The sequence below is a fragment of the Salvelinus namaycush genome, chromosome 34, assembly GCF_016432855.1.
Source record: "Salvelinus namaycush isolate Seneca chromosome 34, SaNama_1.0, whole genome shotgun sequence".
NCBI lineage: Eukaryota > Metazoa > Chordata > Actinopteri > Salmoniformes > Salmonidae > Salvelinus > Salvelinus namaycush.
In genome coordinates, this window is record NC_052340.1 from 34,440,904 (window position 1) to 34,451,351 (window position 10,448).

Below are 10,448 nucleotides of genomic sequence, written 5' to 3' on the forward strand. Positions count from 1 at the left end.
GGAACCCCAGTAAAAAAGGGGCATTGTTGTTCAAGCGTGCTTTGCAGGCTAAAATAAGACTGGGCTCTTCACTGAATCAATGGCTAACTAGCGGGCAGGCTCATGGTGCTAGTGGAACAACGACAGCGTGACGTAGCACTATGCACAAAGCCGTGGTGGATGATGCAGGTCTGGGTGCTGCGTCGGTGCTCTGAGCGTAGATGCTTACACAGACAGAAAGCTTTAACACGCACCCAGTATACACTTCGTCAAAATAGTCCGAATTAATCTAAGATAACTCAAGAAATATGCCATTAATGTTTACGTATTTGCAGAGGAGTTCTTAGTTGCTCAATTTTGCATCTGACAAAGATGTTTGGTGCAGTATTTCTCAAGTGAAAAAATATGCATGAGGACAAATCGTCTCTCGTTGAATGACAGGCACTTCCTTCAAGAATCCCTACTGTTGACCAATCGCTGAAGAGGGAGGTCGTAGACTTTGGCTTGTCTCAAAAAAAAAAAAAAAAGTGCTCAAACAGTTAAAAGCATACAGAAATGTCACAAAATCTCATAATATACGCACAAACTATTCCGAACTGTTTTGGCTGGGAAGCATGCAGACACCGTCATCCAATTATGATTGAGTTTTTTTTACTTTTTCTTAAATTAGGAACATTTTCTATAACTTTGGAAATGTGGAGTAGGTGGTGTCGATCCGGAGGAAAACCACAAATTGAATCCCTTTTTAGATTAAGTTCACGGGGGTGTAGAATTTCCATAAGCACTGTACGTAACAGCCCATTTCACCTTGTCTAGAGAACACTGCCTACATGACATGAAGACAGACACGTATCAACTGACTAGATTTGAAGACCCACCAGCCAGAGACACACCACAACCTACACTCCCAAACTGTTCCACTCTTATCACTGTACCAACACCACACTGGCAGCCTGGTTCAGTCACAGACCCTTTCTACCACTTACCTTTCCCATCACACACCCCCTTCCTCTCCTCCACCCATCCCCTCTGTGGTATGCAAGGAATGTAGATTCTGAGGGGTGAATCACACTCTCCCCACCCAACTCTGTCTCCCTCTCTCCACCCCCCCCCACTGACCCCACTCCCACTTCTTACCCATGTCCTGCTACCCCCCACCCTCATAATTATACCACCCCCCTTTCATTACATTCCAAAATGGCACCCCCTGAGGTGCAGTGTCACCATCTCAACACTGTGGAATTGTCTTCTTATATCACCAGAGGCTGGTGAGGGGAGAATAGCTCATAATAAAACAAGGCCTCAACACACTTAGTGGTGATAGTACCTTCAAACCATGAGTGTCTGAGTACAATGATCCACTTACTGTTTTCTCAAGCTAGATCTGTTGTCCTTCCACCTGAGAGCCATTGGGGATCCATTCAAAATGCTGCACTTACAACCGTCTCCATTGAGCATGCTTTAAGACCAGGACTAGGCTTAATATCTGGGTCTGAGTTAGGGTTATATATCTGATAACGGAGTCTCAGTTGAGCATGCTTTAAGACCAGGACTAGGCTTAATATCTGGGTCTGAGTTAGGGTTATATATCTGATAACGGAGTCTCAGTTGAGCATGCTTTTAAACCAGGACTAGGCTAGGTCTGGGAAAACTGGCCCTAGTAGTTGTACTCGTCACATCCTCTCAGCAACAACTAGACAAGATGGTGCCGGCAGACATGGCAGCTCTGCTTCTAGCTCCTAAGCAACTTTGAACAAGCATTTCGCTACACCGCAATAACATCTGCTAAATATGTACAGTATGTGACCAATAACATCTGCTAAATATGTACAGTATGTGACCAATAACATCTGCTAAATATGTACAGTATGTGACCAATAACATCTGCTAAATATGTACAGTATGTGACCAATAACATCTGCTAAATATGTACAGTATGTGACCAATAACATCTGCTAAATATGTACAGTATGTGACCAATAACATCTGCTAAATATGTACAGTATGTGACCAATAACATCTGCTAAATATGTACAGTATGTGACCAATAACATCTGCTAAATATGTACAGTATGTGACCAATAACATCTGCTAAATATGTACAGTACCAGTCAAAAGTTTGGACAAACATACACATTGAAGGGTTCTTCTTTATTTTTACTATTTTCTGCCAAGAGCGTGCAAAGCTGTCATCAAGGCAAAGGGTGGCTACTTTTAAGAATCTCAAATATATTTTGATTTGATTAACACTTGTTTACTACATGATTCCATATGTAATTTCATAGTTGATGTCTTCACTATTATTCTACAATGTAGAAAATAGTAAAATAAAGAAAAACCCTTGAATGAGTAGGTAAAACCAATAACATCTGCTAAATATGTATGAACTCAAAGGCTCCTTTAGTCTTAATCACACACTGATCTCAGTGATCAAGAGCACGATCTCTCTCACACACAAACACAGGAATGCAACATAACACACATTACGCTCTCACCAAACACACACAGGTCCTCAAGGGGGCTTTACAGAGGATCATGCGTCATCACGGCCTGGCGTAAACAAAAGACCTCAGTCTGTCCATCACAAGCACAATACACAGCCACACTAGGACACTTATATTACAGCTCTGCTTAGATTAGTACAGAATCACACACTTAAAGTCCATACATTTGAATTATCTAAGAGAACTGTGATGATGATGGTGAGAGGAATGTGTGTGTTTCTCTCTTTACCTTAACCCCTGTTCTTCTCCCAGATGGGAGTGGGCTGTGTGTGAGGGGGATATAGTTGTCAGAGTACCCCTGGATGTTGTAAATCAGTTACCTTCTGCCTGCCTGACTGAACAAAGGTCTGGCCCAGCCTAGGACATGGTGCACCGCACCACACACACAAGAGGGTGAGAAGAAGGAGTAGCAGACATTTCCATGATGTCTGCTCACCAGTGCACAAATACTAGCACAATATACTGTACGTTTACATGTACATTAAAATCCACACGTGCACATTTTTGTGTAGGTGTCACACAACACACCTTACCTGTATGAGTGACATACAGTATTTGGTTAAGAACAGCCAGAGGTCAGGTGGTAAACAACAGGCAGATGAGGGAGAGGAAATGCAGCCCAGACGGACCAAAGTGTCCAGGCGGGTCCATCTATCTCACAGCAGGGCAGGGGAGAGAAGGTCATGAGGTTTCTTCACCTTAATTAACACAACTAGAAAATATCCCATTGTCATCAACTGAAAATGTCCCTGACTGTATATACACAGAGAGTAGGTAGGCGGCAGGTAGCCTAGTGGTAAGAGCGTTGGGCCAGTAACCGGAAGGTCGCTGGTTCGAACACCCGAGCCGACAAGGTGAAAAAAAATATGTCTGTGTGCCCTTGAGCAAGGCACTTCACCTTTATTTCGCTCCAGGGGTGCAGTACTACTATGGCTGACCCTGTAAAACAACATGTTTTGTAAGGTTCACTAATCTGTGTGTGTTGTATGCGTAACTGTAGCAGCCTTAAGGCGGCGTTGTCATGGTGAGTAGGGCAGTGTCACTCCCTCAAGTTACAGAGAGGAGTCTAAACCTCCAGGTCAGGACCACATCCCCCTTCTCTACCTCAGTCTACCCTTGCCTGACGACTCAAACTGAATTCTTCCACTACTATGTTCACTACAGACTTCAGTCAGAGACTGCCACCGTTGAAGTAATCTGCAGTGATGTCAAAATGAGGAGTGTTGTACAAAACAAAGCCATTAGTGATTGGCTCATCTAAACAGAGTATCAAAGCCAATGACGGATTTACAAAACAGAGCTTTACTCACAGGTTTTCTGACTTTGGCCCAACCCATTTGTTTCTGTGACCAATCAAAATGATTAGAATGTGTCTGCATTCTAGAAATTGTCAGGGAGGTACTCCGATTCAGACTCATTGCGGAGAATAAACAAACGTCCGTGGGCATAGCATTTGGCCAGAGCAAGGAGTTTGGGTAGCCTGGGAAAGTCTACCCCTCCTCTCATCAAGCTCTTCTTTTCTACCTCCCTCACTTCTCTTTCTCTACAGTATATCCATCCAACCCCATTCTACACCAAGCAAACCTCAATCCAACCCCCATTATATACTAACACTCAATTCAAAACTAGATCTGTCTATGCCCTTCTGCATCTTTCTTTCCTTCAATTGACCTCTCAACCTTTTCAACTTCTATTTCCTCTCTCCTTTACAAAACAAACTAATATATATTAACCTCCTTCTATCCTCCTTTGTTTTTTGCCTGCATAGCTGTACCTCTCCTTCCTGCCTCTTCATTTCTCCCCGATGTCCATTGCTCCTCCTCCTCCTCTTCTCTGAATTCCTCTGCAGGTCTTGGCTTGTGAAGCAGGAAAGTGAAGAATTCCATGAGGCTGCTGTTCTCTCTGGTTCACTTACTGGACATGTCACACTTCCTATATGTCTGCCTGTCCTGTATATGCTCATTAGATATTTAAGCACCACTATATGTGTAAACCTATCTACTGTATATATCTGTATGCATGTGACCTCATCGGAGGATATTAAGCCACAGAAGGTAGTTGGCTCATGGGATACGACTGTTTGATGGGGCATGACACACACCCACCCCAAACATACACACACAGGAGCACAGCTGCTCACACACGGGCTTCCTTTCAGATTTCCAAGGGGATATTACACAAGCCATCAACGGCTGTGAGGGGTGATTACATTTGACTGTGACAGCAGGAAGTGTGTGTGTGTGAACCAGTTAGGGAGCATGGGGACAGTTGAGGATGGTGGGTGGGTGGCAGAAGTATTTGAAGACGCAGGTGTCTCATTTCTTTAACAAGAACACTGACTACGGTACAAAACACACCTGACCTCAACTGTATAAACAGGCAGGTGGGGAGTACATTTCCCTGAAGAGTGTTTCAGTACAGTAAAATGTATTTTAATGAATATAGAAAAGGAAAGAGAATGAAGAGGGGGAAGGAGGATGAAAGGTGGGAGATGGCAGAACACCAGCAGGGGTCTCTGAGATGGAGAAGGAGATGTCAATCCCAAGCTAGCTGAAATGGAGGATGGAATCCAGATGAGAGAGAAATCCAGAAAAGAGACGTTCAATTCTAAAACCATCTAAAAGGAAATGATTCCCAAACTTTCCATTACAAAGCCATCACCTACAGAGACATGAACCTGGAGAACACTCCCCTAAGCAAGCTGGTCCTGGGGCTCTGTTCACAAACACAAATAGACCACACAGAGCCCCAGGACAGCAACACAGTTAGATCCAACCAAATCATGAGAAAACCAAAAGATAAATTACTTGACACATTGGAAAGAATTCACAAGAAAACAGAGAAAACCAGAATGCTACTTGGCCCTAAACAGAGAGTACACAGTGGCAGAATACCTGACCACTGTGACTGACCCAAACTTTGACTATGTACAGCTTTGACTATGTACAGACTCATTGAGCATAGCCTTGCTATTGAGAAAGGCCGCTGAAGGCAGACCTGAGTCTCAAAAGAAGACAGGCTATGTGCACACTGCCCACAAAATGAGGTGGAAACTGAGCTGCACTTCCTAACCTCCTGCCAAATGTATGACCATATTAGAGACACAGATTTCCCTCAGATTACACAGATCCACAAAGAATTCAAAAACAAACCCGATTTTGATAAACTTCCATATCTACTGGGTGAAATACCAGTGTGTGATCACTGCAGCAAGATCTGTGACCTGTTGCCACAAGAAAAGGGCAACCAGTGAATAAACACCATTGCAAATACAACCTATATTTGTTTATTTACTTTCCCTTCTGTACTTTAGCTATTTGCATATCATTACAACACTTTTAGTAGACATAATATGACATTGTAATGTCTATTCTTTTGGAACTTCTGTGAGTGTAATGTTTACTGTTCTTTATTTCACTTTTGTATATCATCTACTTCACTTGCTTTGGCAATGTTAACATGTTTCTCATGCCAGAAGAGGAGAGATACACACACACACTACAACTGGCTAATTTAAAGGTGTAGGAAGTGTAGAAAGCAGTCCTTTTAGCTATCACTGTTCACTATGAGGAGATCAAAGTTCTCATGCGACGCAGATCTTTTTATAACTTTTACTCCGTCATTAAGTTTCTTAGGAGAGGCCTGGTTGTGGAGTAAATAGCAGGTTCTCTAAAGGGCTGCATTGTTAAGGAGACTGGAGACTGACGTCAGCAGCGTTATCAGTGCCCCCCGTACTACCTCAGAGGGGGCTTGAGAACAGCCCCGCCCTACATGGGGCAGCCTGGCCCGCTGCCAGATTAAAAATCTCTCCTCTGTTTCCCACAGGGTTAACAGACCAACTCAAAATAACATTATCCTTCAAGAGAGTACTAAATACAAGTCCAATTGATTAGTAGACACTCATTTCAATGAGAAGCTATAGTAAATACTTATAATTATCTGTGTACAATCAGTGCTCCAAATGTCAACTTAATCATGACGTGTTCACTAATGATCCTCGCTTTCTGCACTATTGAACACAGTGCAATCATGAGGCTACACACAAACACGTATAATAGTTGAATATTATCACTCACAAACAGGCAATTCAGATCTAACCTTTCTTTCCAATAAGTGCATTAAAGCTCTGAAATATAATTTGTTCTGCAATTATGGCCACCCTCTGGGCACTCTTAAAATAGTGTGTGTGTGTAGAGCACAGCTACTATAACTGTGTGTGTGTTTCTGTGTGCGTGTCTGTGCTTGTGTACTGTATGTGGAAATAAGTCAAGTGTGTGTATTAAGTGTTTATGCAGACAAATTGTCCCCTCTGAGGAACAGAGCTCTCTCTCACATGACTGAGAGAAATGCTCCATTCATGGCTCCGGTCGCCACCACCTCTCCCCCAGACCCCGTGTGTTAGTGCTTCGGGGGGCTGTGTGTGTGTGTGTGTGTGTGTGTTGTAATTGGCTCTCATAGCCACACTATAGTAGACACACACTCCTATTTGTGTCCCTGACGGTCCCCTGACCTGTGACATCATGGCTCCCTCGTCTCGTCCGGCTGGGAAGCTTACTGACTTACTGTCACATGGTGCTTGGGTCCCAGCCAGGCACTGATTCACAAAACCAACACCACTGCAAACACACACACAGTCTAAATTCAATGATTATTTAGACAATAATAGAGCAATGGGAATTGTGTGTGGCGTGAGATGGTAAAAAAAAAAAGAGAAACATGTCTAAGTTGTAACGTGTCGATTCCGTTGTCTTATCTTGAAATGGGAGTGAAACGGGTGTGTGGACCAAATGTACACACCTCAGTCATACAGTGAAGCTAAGTCACACACTGTTTGTATCCACTTTAACCACTATAGAATATGCTGCCAAATAATTAGACCTGGCCTAGTTAAAAATGCACTATTCAAAAATCGCTCCACCATTTCCTGGTTGCTAAAATTCAAATAGTTTGCCTAATTTCAGTATATGTGACAAAATAACCAAGTATAATCATTGTGCCATCTAAACCACTGTAAAATATCTTTACCATAACCAAAAATATAGCATTTTCAGCTGGTGTACACAACCTAAAGAAAAAGATGCAAAAATGAAACGTAAGACAGGGAAGCATAGAAATAGTGCACATAGGACAGATCTACCACGTCTTAGACTTGTTTTCAACAAGAATGACAGATCTATAACTTATATTTCTATGTGAATTTCGTCAGGTCGCCGAAGAGGTTAATATTGCTGCTTAAGGGAGAAAATCTGAGATACAGACATGCTCAAACTTGCATGAGCATTTGAGTTCATGAAATATAAAGTGAAATTGCATCTAAAATTGCGACACTTAATTCACTAATATTTTAAAAGACAGGTAAGGTGTGTCATCACATTGGCTAAGCAATAACTATGTCAAAGTCTCAAAGACATAGGCCGCTTGGAATTATAGTACTAGACATTTGTTTTTTGTCACCAAGTGTGCTCGGAGGTAGCCTATCCAAGTGCTGGCAGAGGCCTACAAGCTGACAAAGTAGGACAAAAAGGCCTGGCGAAAATGACAAACAATGTGCTACTACAATTACTTGAATAACCTATTCATACATTTTTGGGGACATGGCAGACAGTCATCTATAACGGCATTGACAGGCAGGCAGTCACGACTCTACTCCAGAAATGCACTATCCACCGGTCAACTGCTCAATTCTACCCAGCCTCTCCAAAAACTTCCCGGTTTTAAAACTACCGCGAGACAAACGTCGATGCGACTTGCCCTATTTTACCACTCTGTCAATGTTCCACGGCGGGATTCCCTTCCGTTTGAGAACGCGAAGGCATAGATTACATAAAAAATAAATCCTGACATAGCATAGCTTTTCTTTGCTGTCGGTTATCAAGTGTAGCCTAAACATGTCCCCATCGTGTCATCCGTAGCCTAGAGTCGAACCGTGGTTCTGTATAGGCTGAGATGAGAAAGAGGCGAAAAGCAGCAGCGAGTGCGTCAAACCCGAGTTTTAATGACAAGTCACAAAATAAAATTATAAAACGAGACCTAACATACCCGACCCAGCTGCATTGTAAATAAATTGTCTAATAATTTTGAGACCAAAACATGTCGCTGCTTTCAAAGGCCCATATTAATAAACGACTACAATCCGATGATATTTTGCATAGTCTACCTAACTCGGGGGGTTTGTAGTTCACATGGTCCCTGGTGTGGGCGATAATTACGGATGAGAACACTAGGGATAAGGCAGAATGCATCATTGGGTGCTCAGAGAGTAAACCAATCATGAAACTCGTTTCGAAACGTTGCCTATTGTTTAACAAAAATAGGAAACGAATCTTTTCCCGACAAAAGTGCAAATGTAGTTTATAACTTCAAACAACAATCTGGGTGAGGTCTCGACACAATGTAGCACTTATCGACCGAGGTGGAGTTTTGCTCAATGACTCCATGTAGGCTAGCCTACTAATTCGAGGTAGCGATGGAATTGTGCCAGGGACTTACCTTGAGTTATATTCTTGTTGGGAATATGAAAAATAACGACCGTACGAATGAGGAAATAGGCCTAGTTAAAAGTTGTTTTCTCTCGATTGAATCCACAAGAACGACAGTTTTTCTCGCAGTTGAATCCACAAGAACGAGAGTTAGGCTTTAGAAAAATAATATGCCTATGCGTGGCAAGAAGAGCCGTGAGAGCCCGCTGTCTTCTCCCTGCAGGACAATGCGGCCAGGTAGGCAGATCGGCGTTTGCTTCCTGTTTTTCAGAAGGTGAAAAACGCACCGCTCAGCTGCTGTTCGGTTTTTTTCTTATTCTCTCCCTTCCCTTTCTCTCCGTCCCTGCGTAGCCTACACTGTTCTTTCAGCCGGCTTTGCGTCTCCTATGCTCATATCCCCGGCATGAAACTTCGGGCCAGAGATTTCACCCGGAAACACAAAGTTCTGAAACCTCTCCAACTATTTGAGATGGGGGAAAAAACGCGAGTGGAATTTGCCAGTTGAAACATTCCAACGTTGCCGAAGGCGCGTCGATTATCCCGGTGCATTATTTTGGGAGGGGGTCGCGTGTTGACTTGAGCCAGTCATTATACAGGGCTTTCTGTGCCAGCTGGTGCCTGCCTGGTTGTGATGCTGTGTTAAAAAAAAATAGGTACACTATGCCTTATTTTGAATGCTAATAACTGTAAAGGCAGTGCATTAATATATAGCTTAGCCTACTATGTATAGGCCTACATAACCAACATGTAGCCCCATAGGCTAATAATCCACATTAAACTAGGCTACATGATTCATCATGGTTATGACTTAAACTGTCTCAAAGAAAGTAATGATAAGCCAGGGGTATTTATTAGATATTATTAATTGAATAATAATGTTTGCACCATGCAACACAAGTCAGTTGCCTCATCGTCAATTGAAGGGGCATCAAGTTGACCCTTTGGCAAGTTGGTCGTATGTCCTCTGATCCATCATATTTTGTCAAGCACAGTGGCAAAACGCAGGAAATAAATATTATTTGGTCAGATACATTAGTCCACTGTTGAAGCAGGGAGAAAAGTAACCGATTAATGAAATAGCTGTGTCGCCCCCTGCTGGTCTGGTTATATAAACGAATACATTTTCTTACGTCATTCTTGACCGAGAACAGGGGTGCGTTCAGTTCGATTCAATGTTTGCTACGTTGAGTGAAGGTTTGTACTGAACGACGGGTTTCCCCCAAAACAGTGAGCACCGTTCTTCAACAGCCTTTGAGGTACGTTTGCTCCCTTTTGGTAAGTTTGCAACAAAGTGTGGCCTGATTTAATATGGGTCTGACCATTTGAAATAGCAAAACCCATGCAGCATACCATATGGTAATCCCCCTCTGGACCACCATAATCACAAAGATTTTCAACTGGTCGTTCAGTACCGTTTCCGTTGAATTCAACGTTGCACACCGTCATACTGAACACACCCCATGAGTGAGTTTAGGAAACGAGATAA

General features: G+C 42.8%; 1 protein-coding gene across 1 annotated transcript in view; it reads right to left on the bottom strand.

The window, feature by feature from the left end:
- LOC120028622 (phosphatidylinositol 4,5-bisphosphate 3-kinase catalytic subunit beta isoform-like) overlaps nucleotides 1-9,406 on the bottom strand; it is a 69,026-nt gene extending 59,620 nt beyond the window's left edge. The window contains exon 1 of the mRNA XM_038973836.1: nucleotides 8,973-9,406. The gene's annotated coding sequence lies outside the window, so the exon portion shown is untranslated. The remainder of the gene's footprint in view (nucleotides 1-8,972) is intronic.
- Between the last annotated feature and the right edge of the window lie 1,042 nt (nucleotides 9,407-10,448).